This window comes from Coenobita brevimanus, chromosome 23, assembly GCF_032717465.1.
Source record: "Coenobita brevimanus isolate Jiangsu-jjx chromosome 23, ASM3271746v2, whole genome shotgun sequence".
Lineage (NCBI taxonomy): Eukaryota > Metazoa > Arthropoda > Malacostraca > Decapoda > Coenobitidae > Coenobita > Coenobita brevimanus.
This window is the reverse complement of record NC_136976.1, coordinates 6,368,288-6,380,038: the sequence shown is the minus strand read 5'-3', so window position 1 is coordinate 6,380,038 and position 11,751 is coordinate 6,368,288. Positions and strand designations below refer to the sequence as shown.

The following is an 11,751-nucleotide window of genomic DNA, read 5'->3' as shown; positions in this document are numbered from 1 at the left end:
GAGAGAGAGAGAGAGAGAGAGAGAGAGAGAGAGAGAGAGAGAGAGGAATTAATGATGAATGGAAAGGTATCAGATCCCATCAACACATGTTCATATTAGCGTGAGTTGTTTTATGAAGCATTCGGAAATTACTAATCCAACAAGTGTTTGTTTGCATGGTCTTTCTCCAACCTTGACTTCAACCTCCCTCTCGTCAGGGCGGTAAAGAAACTTGGTGGCTGTATCCTGTCGCAACTTCCTCTCTCCCCAAGTACCTTTTTCATCGACATCTCCAAGCTTACTCTTCCTGTCTCCTCCCAGTCTTCCAGCCACGCCACAATCCCTGTCACCTCGGGGCTCTTCATCTGACACTCTTTCCCGCGGCAGTGTTTTTCTCGCGTGTTGTCGTCTTGTCGTCTCCTAAGCCCTTCACTACTGTGCTAGCCTCACTGCAGCTCCCTCACACCACACATGCACGCTCCAATTATTGAAGGAAAGAGAGAGAGAGAGAGAGAGAGAGAGAGAGAGAGAGAGAGAATCCATATTTTACAACCAAGTATATAAAACCTCTAAGTTCAGTAAAGAATACCACAGAGAATCACTTTCTGTACTACAAATGTAGGTTTTAACTTAGATACTGAAATATAAACATGCATGCGTATGTGTTTTTACAGCCAAAAACCAATCATCGTACTTCAAACTCTTCAAACATATTTCAATCCTCTTGTGTCTAGGATATTTAATATTATACTTTAAGTAGGGCCAGATGACTTTATTTCGTTGAGAACCAATCATACGAGCCTGAAAGTGTCATTTATTCGAGCGGGTGAGACACGCAAGGACATTATTAAACCAGAACCAAAATGGTGTTGTCTCGGAGACTATCAATGCTGCAGCGGAAACAAACACAACGTTGGAACCTTATAAAAATTAATTGGTGTTAACTGATTTTCCCCAAAATTCACCACCACTTTGCTGAAACAAAAAACACCAAATTGAGCACCAAACAGCATAACTATACATTTTTTAAGACTACTGTCATCAAAGCGAGTCACCGCCACTGGTTGAGAAGGAAAAGTAATAAACATAACGAGACTGACTTCTCTCAAATTTGTCCACCGTATAGCGGAAAAATGGTAAAAAAAGCACCCAAAAGACTGACAAGCAGCACCAAAACTGTTCCTTCAGACCCCGTTAATGTATTCACTGATCTATGTACACCGTTGAAAAGCTTACGAAAAATTCAAGAAGTGCGACTTTCTGTTTTTTTTTGCAAATTTCGTTACCGTGTTTAAAGAGAGAGAGAGAGAGAGAGAAAAGCCAAACTGACCACCAAGGTTGTTTCCTCAGAATCTGTCAAAGGTATCGCGGACCTACGGTACTCACTTTATTCAAAGGCTAATGGAAAAGTATTAAATGTCACTTTAGTGGCTTTTCTCAAATTTCGCAAACGTATTGCTGAAAAGAAGACTAAAAGTGGCAAACTGAGTATTAGTTGTTGATTAACAGCAGTATGTCTGGCTGGGCAGACCCATCAACCACAAGCAAACAACCCCCTGCAGGGCCATCCAGCGCAGTGAACCGATGTTCCCTTGAAATTGACAGCCCTTCGTCACAGCGAGGCGCGGGGAAAAGCGTGGAAGTTTGATTCAAGTTATTTAGTAAATTACTAAAGCAAGACTGGATCTGTACAGATCGTTGGAGTTCTGTCCTTAAAGCCTTCAGGTTAGTATTTTATACGCTTATTTTTTTTTTCTTAGTATAATTGCTGCGAGAATGACTTATGACGCACCCTGAGTTCTTATTCTGGCCCATACTTGAATTTCACTATCATCCGACGTCTTGGCCATTTTCCATTTACACACACACACACAAAGCTACATCACTGATATAAACATGAATCCGTGACTATCAGCCTGTTCTAAAAAAAAAAAAAAAAAAAAAAAGATAAATATATAAATTCGCAGACTGACATCGTTTTCACGTAATAAGGAAATAACTTTAGTACTGTAGCCTACTAGTGCATCGTTGCTAAACTCTCACATTACAAAAAGTTTCTCCTGATTAGAAGAAAATCGTGTGCTGTTGAAAAATAAAATAAAATAAAAATAAAAGAAGACTTAATCATACTGGGGAGAATAATGGAGTTTGTTTCTAACGAAAAAAACACAGAAATATAAATATATGATATTATATTGAAGAGAATTTAAGAGGTTGGTTTTACACACTTGTGGTCGGGTTAGCTCAAGTATTCTATCGCATCTGACGCAATAATATTCTCTTTAGCTAAGAATGAGTCGTAGGAGCCTGAGATTTAATGCTGTTACCACCGTCCAATTTATTATCGGTACAACAGGATTATTCTGTTGCAGTTAATATTTGCCCATCATATTCAGCTGGGAGAAAGTATATAAACATGTGACACACTGTATCAAGAAACCTCATATCTTATAAATCATTCTCTCTGAAAAATAATCACATCAATAACCAATAATTTCCTGTACCCAATGCATAAAATGTTAACATATATTTAGTAACTTCCGTCTAGAATTATTTAGCAATTAACGCACACTCCAAACACTGACTTACCTTATCCAGCTGGGGGAATTACTGTAGGTGTGTTTAGTGGTGCGAAGGTAAACACAGGCCGACACCGCTAAGCAAATACACATTACTAAACATCAGTACACACACACACACACACACACACACACACACACACACAAGACCGTATAGGCTATTACATCTTATAATTATTAACTGATCTGCCATAATACCACCGATATAACATTATAAACATCCTCTCTAATACCCATCACATTAGTCTTGAATGAGACATATATCTAGTATGGAAGGAGAATTTTAACGCCCACGCTGTGACATGGGAAGGTTTATGATGCCATTTGTTGCGTGCAGTAAGTTTGCTACGTGAAGTGATGCCATTAACTGCGTGTAAGTACTGTAGGCTACCTGAAGCCTTGAGGCGATATTGTCCATAGTGGGTTTGTTTTCACTTGATGGAGCTGAACCACACGATATGATCACTGTGTTTATTTATCTATCTATCTACTGTATAACCAGACGCCATAATCCAGTTTGTCTTTGAGTTAGTTGTTCTAATGGGCTGTAGAGTGTCTCACTAAACCTTGCTAAGGGAAGGGGTACTAATTCTCCGCCAACCCACTTGTTGACACGTAAGGAACACGAATGGGTGGGTTATATGGTTACCACCCAGCGTTTCCTGGCTTTCAGGAAACCGTTATATTTGTCACTCAGTATGAAGCCACCTGAAGAGAAAAGTAGGATAATATAAGGTGAAAAGAAAGATGGGAGAAATAGAGGAGGGCATACATAGAAAAAGAATGATAAAGGTGAAGGAAGAAGTACGGTAGGCACTACTACATCATGAGTGTGGATGATGGTCGCCACCACTTACCAGTAACACTGTGTTGTGCCTGCATGAAATTTTATTCCTTTTAAATACGAGGCAGGGATGAATCTCCTTGTTGACTACTAAGATTCACACACCATTCTGACTAGATCTGTTCATCAACTGAAGTGACACAGGTTACGAATCTCTGTCAGGCTAGGTCAATCGGGTTTTAGTTTAAGTCCGCAGTTGAATCTAGATAAAATCCAGATATAATAAGGATAATTCTGTCTGTCAGTTAAATTTGTATCAAGTAATTTCTTATAATTATTTTACCCACTTCACGCGCACGATGTATCTGAAATTTTATTACTGTTGCCATCAGACAATTTTACTCGCTTCTGCATTTTTTTTTTTTTATTCGAGTTTAACGAGTTCGCCTTCATTAATCTCTTCAGCACAAGTCATCTTTCTAAACTAAACATTATCGTCTGGTTGTAGTAAAAATAGAATACAAATAACCTCCTGAGGCCAAAAAAGATTAGCTCTACTTAATTCTCTTATTATCAGAAGAACACTAGCATGTAGTCCAGGAAAGGCCAGACGATTGTATTCATACGAGAGAGTCACAGGAGCCTGGTGAGTTAATTCTGTGACCATAAACCCTCTCATGGTTGGGACAATTCTATTATTATGTTCCACCCGACGCCAGATTATATTACTCGGCTGAGATTGAGTCAGAAGAGCTAGAATGTGATGAAAATAATAATGCTGTACGTGAGAACAGTTTTAAACCAATGTTCATGGATGCTCGTATGTGTCACAGTACTATATATATATCTGACGAACTGTTAGCTTGACATCTTCGGTTTGCTGACAATTTATACTTATCGGAATCATGTTACTCGTATCTCCGGCCAATTTTATTCACCAAAGGGTACATTAAAGGACAAGAGGGATTATATATAACCTTTAGAATGCTCTTCACTGCACGGCGTCTCTTTTTTGCTAAATGGACTAGTTTAGTATTAACAAGAATACTGGCAATGATAGGACGTCAGGGTGTTGGCTCAAAAATGTGATCGTAAAAATGTGATGAATTCGAAAGAAACAACATGGATGTCACCATAAATTCAAATAAATGGAAGTGAACGTACAAGGAATAACAGAAGAGGAAAAAAACTAGATTATTGTCAGTATGCATTTTGTAAAGGAGAATATCGCAACCACCTCTCCGCGACCCCACCATAACCCTATGGAATAAATGATGCAGTACAGTGGTAAATATCAGTCTCATTAGGACTTAGTCACAGTAGCATTACTTCACTTTAAGCTGGGTCCCTATGGTTAGGCGCGAGTGGCTGATCTCTTTACATTCTGAAGACCCGCGAATTTAGAGTGACGTCCACAGCTTCTTAAACGAGGTAATATATGCCATACAGACTCGACCTAATGTACCAAACCTAATCCTGCAGCAATAAAAGTGTTACCTAATTCTATTCAAGCATATATTCTGGCGGTAGAGAAAGAAAAGTAATTAAAATATCAAAGACAAAGAAAAGAAAGAAAGGACGTCATCGAATTGAATATATAACAGGTGATCGTCTGTAACCTCTTCAGTAAGATGAAGTTATTATTAAGCTGGAAAACAAAAAAAGTCGGGAGGCTGCAGAAACAAGACTGAAACATCATCGTATTTAAGCGGTTAAGAATAGGGACAGAATAATGGGTTTTACTGCAGAGAGAGAGAGAGAGAGAGAGAATATACATTCTCATGCACCCTGGACTCGTAGGCAACTGAATAACATCGTCTGGTGTTAACAGGAATAGAACACTAGCGTTGTGTGAACATGAGATGGTTAATGGTGACGGCATCAACATTAACAGGTTCCTGGGACTAAAGCTCAGCGAATAATATGCTTTGCTGAAGTTATTCACAGCATGGGAGAAATAAGGTGAAAATATTGACATCCTCACGCTCCCGCTGTAGGCCTCATTCTTAGCTGAATAAAACTGTCTGGTGTTTGCTGGATCATAATGCTTGAGGTGTCTTGACCATGACATGGTTAACAGCACTCCCAAGTTTTAATGCTTGACCTAATCGAATGCTAATAATATGCCAGCCTCTGATTCATGCGACTTAAAGTGAGAAAGTTCCATGAATAACCATTGCTTTCTTTAACCCTTTTTGTCCGGTATTGTATGTTTCACTATGATCTTATTACCTCCAGGCAACTATGTTCACCATAAAAACGATCATTAGTGACGAGAAGCCTCTCCTAAACAAAAGGAAAAAATCGTCGGAAGATAAATCTATCTATCTATCTTTCTATCTACCTATATAGATAGATAGATAGATAGATAGATCTATTGCCAGACGCCTCAATCCCGTTCGGGGTGCCCACAAAAAATCGCCTCCATGTCGCCCTGTCCCCCGCCATTTCACTGCCCCACTCCCAACTCACACCCCCCTCTCCCATATACCTCTCCACCCGATCCCTCCATCTCATCCTCGGCCTCCCCCTCCCTCTTCCCCCCTCCACCTCACTCACATACACTCTCTTCGTCAGTCTTTCACCCTCCATCCTCTCCACATGGCCAAACCACCTCAGTGTATTCCTCCTAACGCTTCCTATCACGTCCACATCCACACCACAATGCTCCTGTATATCCTCATTTGTCAGCCTGTCTCTCCATGTGACTCCACAGGCTCCTCTTACATAACTCATTTCCACTGCTCTCACTCTTGACTTGTCCCTCCAGCAACGTCCAAGCTTCACTTCCATACGTTAGAGCTGGTATCACAATACTGTCATGTAGTAACTTTTTCACTTCCATGCTCACTTCCCTGCTTCTTATCACTGCTTTCAAGGAACCAGCAACCTTTCTTCCCTGCTGTACCCTTTCAAGCACTTCACCCTCCAAACCTCCATCCTTACTCATCACGCTACCCAAGTACTTAAACGTACTCACATTTTCCAATTCCTCACCATCCAACCTCGCTGTACATTCACTGACTTCACCTCTCTCAAAGACCATCACTTTACTCTTCCCTACATTCACCTTTAGATTCTGTTTCTTACACACTCTCCCAAACTCATCCACGAAGCCTTGCAGCTCTCCTTCGTCTTCACTCAACAACACAGAATCATCTGCAAACAACAGTATAGAGAGTTTCCAAACACTACTCTCTCTCACCAGGGCCACTTCAACATCCACTACCCTACCTTGTAGCTCTTTTATTACCCCATCCATGTACAGATTGAACAACCATGGAGACATGACACATCCCTGTTTCAACCCAACCTTCAAAGAGAAAAATTCACTCAGTTCACCATCCACACGCACTGCAGCCTTACCACCATCATACTTATTCTTCACAGCATTCAACAACTTCCCATCTACTCCATATATTCTTAATACTTTCCACAATCCTTGTCTATCCACCCTGTCATATGCTTTCCCCAAATCCATGAAACCCGCATACAACTTCCTTCCCTTCTCTAGAAACTTTTCCACTAAATATCTAAGAATGAATATCTGATCTAGATAGATAGATACTGTATATATATATATATATATATATATATATATATATATATATATATATATATATATATATATATATAATGAGATGTCTGAGGAGTATGTGTGGAGTGACGCGTACGGATCGGGTGCGAAATGATGAAGTGTGAAGGAGAACGGGAGTTGTTCGGGAGATGGCTGGTAGAGTTGAGCAGAGGGTGTTGCGATGGTTTGGGCATATGGAGAGAATGGATAATGAGCGATTGGTGAAAAAGATAACTAGATCTGATGTGAGAGGTGTAAGGCTGAGAGGAAGACCACGAATAGGATGGATGGACAGTGTGAAGAGAGCGCTGAATGCGAGAGGGATGTCTGTTGAGCAAGGAAGAGTGGCTGTGCGTGACAGAAATAAATGGAGAGAAATTGTGAATGAATAAGTGATGACGCAGCCCTGAGGGGATATTCTCCCGCATTTGGTCTGATCAGCTAGTCAGGTCAGGTGCGGGTAAGGGGATGGGTCTGTTATGATGTGGCAGGGGTAAACCAGTTCTGCCGTCGGGCCCTGCTGCGGATGTCACTGATTGCATTGCGCAGTTGACCCTTGTGCAGTGTGGTGCGGTGAGGATCTGTCCGTTCTCCCCTTTGGGGCTAAGATGCGAATGAATGTGTTTGAATGGATAAGTAAATGGGGAGTGTGTCGTCCTGTCTCGGCTACCTCCCTTTCCTTGGGGGAAGCAGCCTAGTTTTATATATATATATATATATATATATATATATATATATATATATATATATATATATATATATTTTATATATATATTTTATATATATATATATATATATATATATATATATATATATATATATATATATGTATATATATATTATATATATATATATATATATATATATATATATATATATATATATATATATATATATATATATATATATATATATACACACACACGAGTATGTGTGTGTGTGTGTGTGTGTGTGTGTGTGTGTAATAAAATACATCATCGGAGTGATGGGGCTAAAATAAAGATGCAATGAACTGTCGGAGCAAAATAAAAATTACAATGAACTGTCGCCTTTTTTTAGTTCTCATGCTTGACATAAGCAGCTCTTTAGTTCGCCTGATTTAAAGAGAGTCTGAGAATATTCTTTTCTTTCCTTAACGCGTCATCAAATTTTAGATTAATAATTGATTAAAAGCAAGAAATTAAGATGAATTCCTTTGGCTTTCTTTCGGGGTCATTTACATTTTTGCAAGGCAGGACTATGAAATCTCGCACCCATGAAAGTCCAACAAATCCAGGATGCCAGAGGTGTTCTGAACATAACTTTCCTTCCTCCGAACTCGAGAAACTTGGAACACCAAAGAGACGCGTAGGAGACAATGAACCAGCAATGTGTGGAGGGAGATGGGAGGGCTGGGTCGTGAGTGACGAGTGTCTTGAAATTTGAGCAAAGCCGAGTTCGCGCTAGTATTCGCATTTACCAAATATCTTAACCCCATCATGGTCCTCCATTCTCTAGTTCTTAAGTCATACTAACGCCAAACTACTCAGTTCAGGAGAAGTGTTAAATTCACTCTGTTGAGTTAAATCTGGAGTTCGTTCGAACGGGGTAGCCTTATACAGTTGTCTCGATGATGAGGGGCTTGATGGTGATAATAATAACACTTTAGGGTTCCTAAGATTAGTTCTCAGCTAAACAAAATCGCCCAACGTTACTAAGAATCGAATAATAAACTTCTCTCGAACATTAGTGGGTGAAACAATCAGCAGGATAAACAGTTCTCTATAACGGTTCATATTTATATTATAGTTTTGTTTTCGTTTTTTTTTTAATTCACTCCAGTTTGTAAAGTGTATGGAAAAAAAACTGAAGTATACGTAATGATATAATATACAAAACTTAACTCTCTGATAATGAGAGGACACCCCAGAGTCGTATTAAACTGTCTGAAGTAACAAGAATAAAACAAGATATTAGCCATGATTAAGCAGTCAACCCATTCAACCCAAGCTCATCATTTTTATTTTGCTCTCACTGCTGACCTACGACTATACTGACGTGAGTAGTTCCCAAATACTTATGGTTTAATGGAGATTATTTTTTCATCTCTCCAATTTCCAAAGATATATCCCAAGCAAAATACAATCGTCTGATAATAGAGAATAAAATATACAAAAATAAAATAAATACCGTGCAACACCGGGTCCATGTACTGTAGGTAACACTTCGACCTCACTGTGGGCGCATTAACCCCTTCTATCAGCTGACGTATTTTCATTTTCAGTCTGATTCTTGTTACCACTTTAGGGCAGACCTCTAGTAGTGAAGGGGTTGATAAACACGGTATCTAATTCCTCAACGTCAAAACTGTCGTTATCTGAATAAAACCGTCTGCAGGCAGCAAGAATAAATTGTTAAGTATATCCTCGGGTTGAAAGTTATTTTACTATGACTACCACAAAACCATTTTGTAGAATTAATGAGAATTCCAGTAATAAGAAAGTTGCAAACTATATCGCCTAAAATTACGAATGCGAGAAATCCATCCAGCTGCATAAAATGGTCTGATTTCTGCCTAAATGAAATAGCCAGGAAAGTTCATTCATTCATTGCCATACGCCATGTATCCCAAACGGGGTGGCCAAAGGCTTAGAGTTAATTGTTTTACAGGGAGGGGCACTAATCCTCCACCAACCCCACTTGACACGTAGGGAGAACATTATGCCAACAGCATCTGGTGTTCCCAGGCGGTCACCCATCCAAGTACTAACCAGACCCAACGTTGCTTAACTTCGCTGATCGGACGAGAAGCGGTGTACTCAACGTGGTATGGCCGTTGGCAGCCAGGAACGTCCATTAAAAAAAAAAAAAAAAAAAAAAAAAAATGAAGCTTCTGGAGTAAAGTTCAACAAAGGGTGATGTTTAAAGGATGACGCTCAATGAAGGGTATAAAGCTCAGACAAGGTGACGTTCAAGAAAGGGAGAAGCTCAAAACGAATAAATGGATGATTGTAAATATAGTATCATGGGGAAGGCAGCCCTGCGAATCCTGTATTGAGAGGCAATGGTGCAGAGTTTTATGCTTTGCCACACCCGTCGAGTTACACCTCGCTCCATCATAATCTCCTATCAACCCCTTCTCCTTGCTGCTGTCGGACAAATTCATTCAGCTCAGGAGTTAAGGTACAGCTTAACCTTCATTAGTCCGAGGTTGTCATTTTTCGGTGAGGAAGCAGCTCTAGTAGCGTCGTCACTCACTCCCCAAGGATTTTCATGGGCACGGTGCTTCACTCTAGCGAAATCTTATATGATGCTTCGCTATAGTGAGGCATTCTTGTATGCGAAAGCCATCAGGTTGTGAGTGTCTGAAAAGATTGCTCCTGGAGATGTTGTCGCAACTAAAAATAAGTTCAGGGAGTAAAAGCGTTAACTTCCTTACTCTCAGTATGTAAAATATACTGGCGTTCCGTGGAACAGAATAGCGAAGGTGTTCCGGCCATCAGAAGTTTGAGTTAATATGAATAACATACAAAAAAATATTAGGATGCTCTACATAAAAAATAAAATGCAATGGAAAATGTGGTACGAAGTGTCTTACATCAACGTGATTCCTGCCCTTCCTTGTATGTGATGCAAATATATGGCAATATGAAGAAGGCATAAAAACCATACAAGAGAATTTGTGTCGAAATGCAAAAAAAGAAACTGCAAAAGCTGTTCTACGAAAGCTCGGTCTCTCTGTGTCCTGGCCAGCGCCTCAGCGAAAGGTTACCTAAAATTACACTTTGAAAATTACTCCTTACGGCTGTAATTTCAGATATTCGTTTCATTTGCTTCCAGATTACCCAGACACGAGACCTTTTAAGAAAATACGTCCTAACAGAATAATCAAATGCAAAGAGTAACAAAATTGACGATGCCGTCAGTTTCATGTCACATTATTAGTTTTTTTTTTTTTTTTTTTTTTTTTTCCCCAGAAAGGAGCGAAGGCATGAGGAAGTCTTGCATTTTCCCTTTCTTGTATTTCTTTCAAAAACAAATTTTCAATACTCACTTGACATGGTATCACCTTCAGGTGACTCTACACTGACTGATAGGCCAAAATGGCTTTACAACCCAAAAAAAACACTTAGTGCGACGCATAGTATCCACAGAACCAAACGGACGCCTGGTGGTCTGGTGGGTTAAGGCACAACAAAAGATACTGACCTGTAAGGGTTCACATCCCACTGGTGACGTTAAGTTTATTGCTCGTATCATGCCATTCAAGGCGAACAACTATTCACTTCGTTTTAACTGTCAGTACTCAGTAGCTCAAACCCGGACCCTGTGCTACTTAGAACGGAATTTGTACCCACTGTTCCTTTAATTAATTTGTGTCAGTTAGCTACTGTCAGCTTGTTGTTTTTGTCAGCTTGTTTTTAATGCATCAGAGACTCAGTTCTTACACCTATCAACCCAACAAAATCTTCCACAGGTGTACCCACTAATCTTTATTAATATTCAGTTTAATCCTGCATCATCCTTGAACATGCTTGGGGTTTCATTCACTCGGGACTTGTCTTGGAAAGATCATATTACATCTCTTGTAAAACCTGCTACCAAGAGATTAGGTGTGCTAAGCCGACTCCGTTCCTTCTTTACCCCTGCACAATTGTTGACTCTATACACGGGTTTTATCCGCCCCTGTGTGGAGTACAACTGTCATGTGTGGGGAGGCTCCCCACATACAGCTCTCCTCAATAGGGCGAAATCAAAGACTTTTCATTTCATTAACTCTCCTCCTCTTACTGGCTCCCTTCCACCTCTGTCTCTTTGTCACACTGTTACATCTTTATCTCTTTTCTCTCGCT

The 11,751-nt window shown here is 39.8% G+C and overlaps 1 non-coding gene across 1 annotated transcript; it reads right to left on the bottom strand.

Annotated features, from left to right (window-relative positions):
* Positions 1 to 9,620: 9,620 nt before the first annotated feature.
* Positions 9,621 to 9,739, bottom strand: LOC145393192 (5S ribosomal RNA). The gene has a single exon (XR_013896149.1). It is a non-coding gene; the product is annotated as a 5S ribosomal RNA (ribosomal RNA).
* Between the last annotated feature and the right edge of the window lie 2,012 nt (positions 9,740 to 11,751).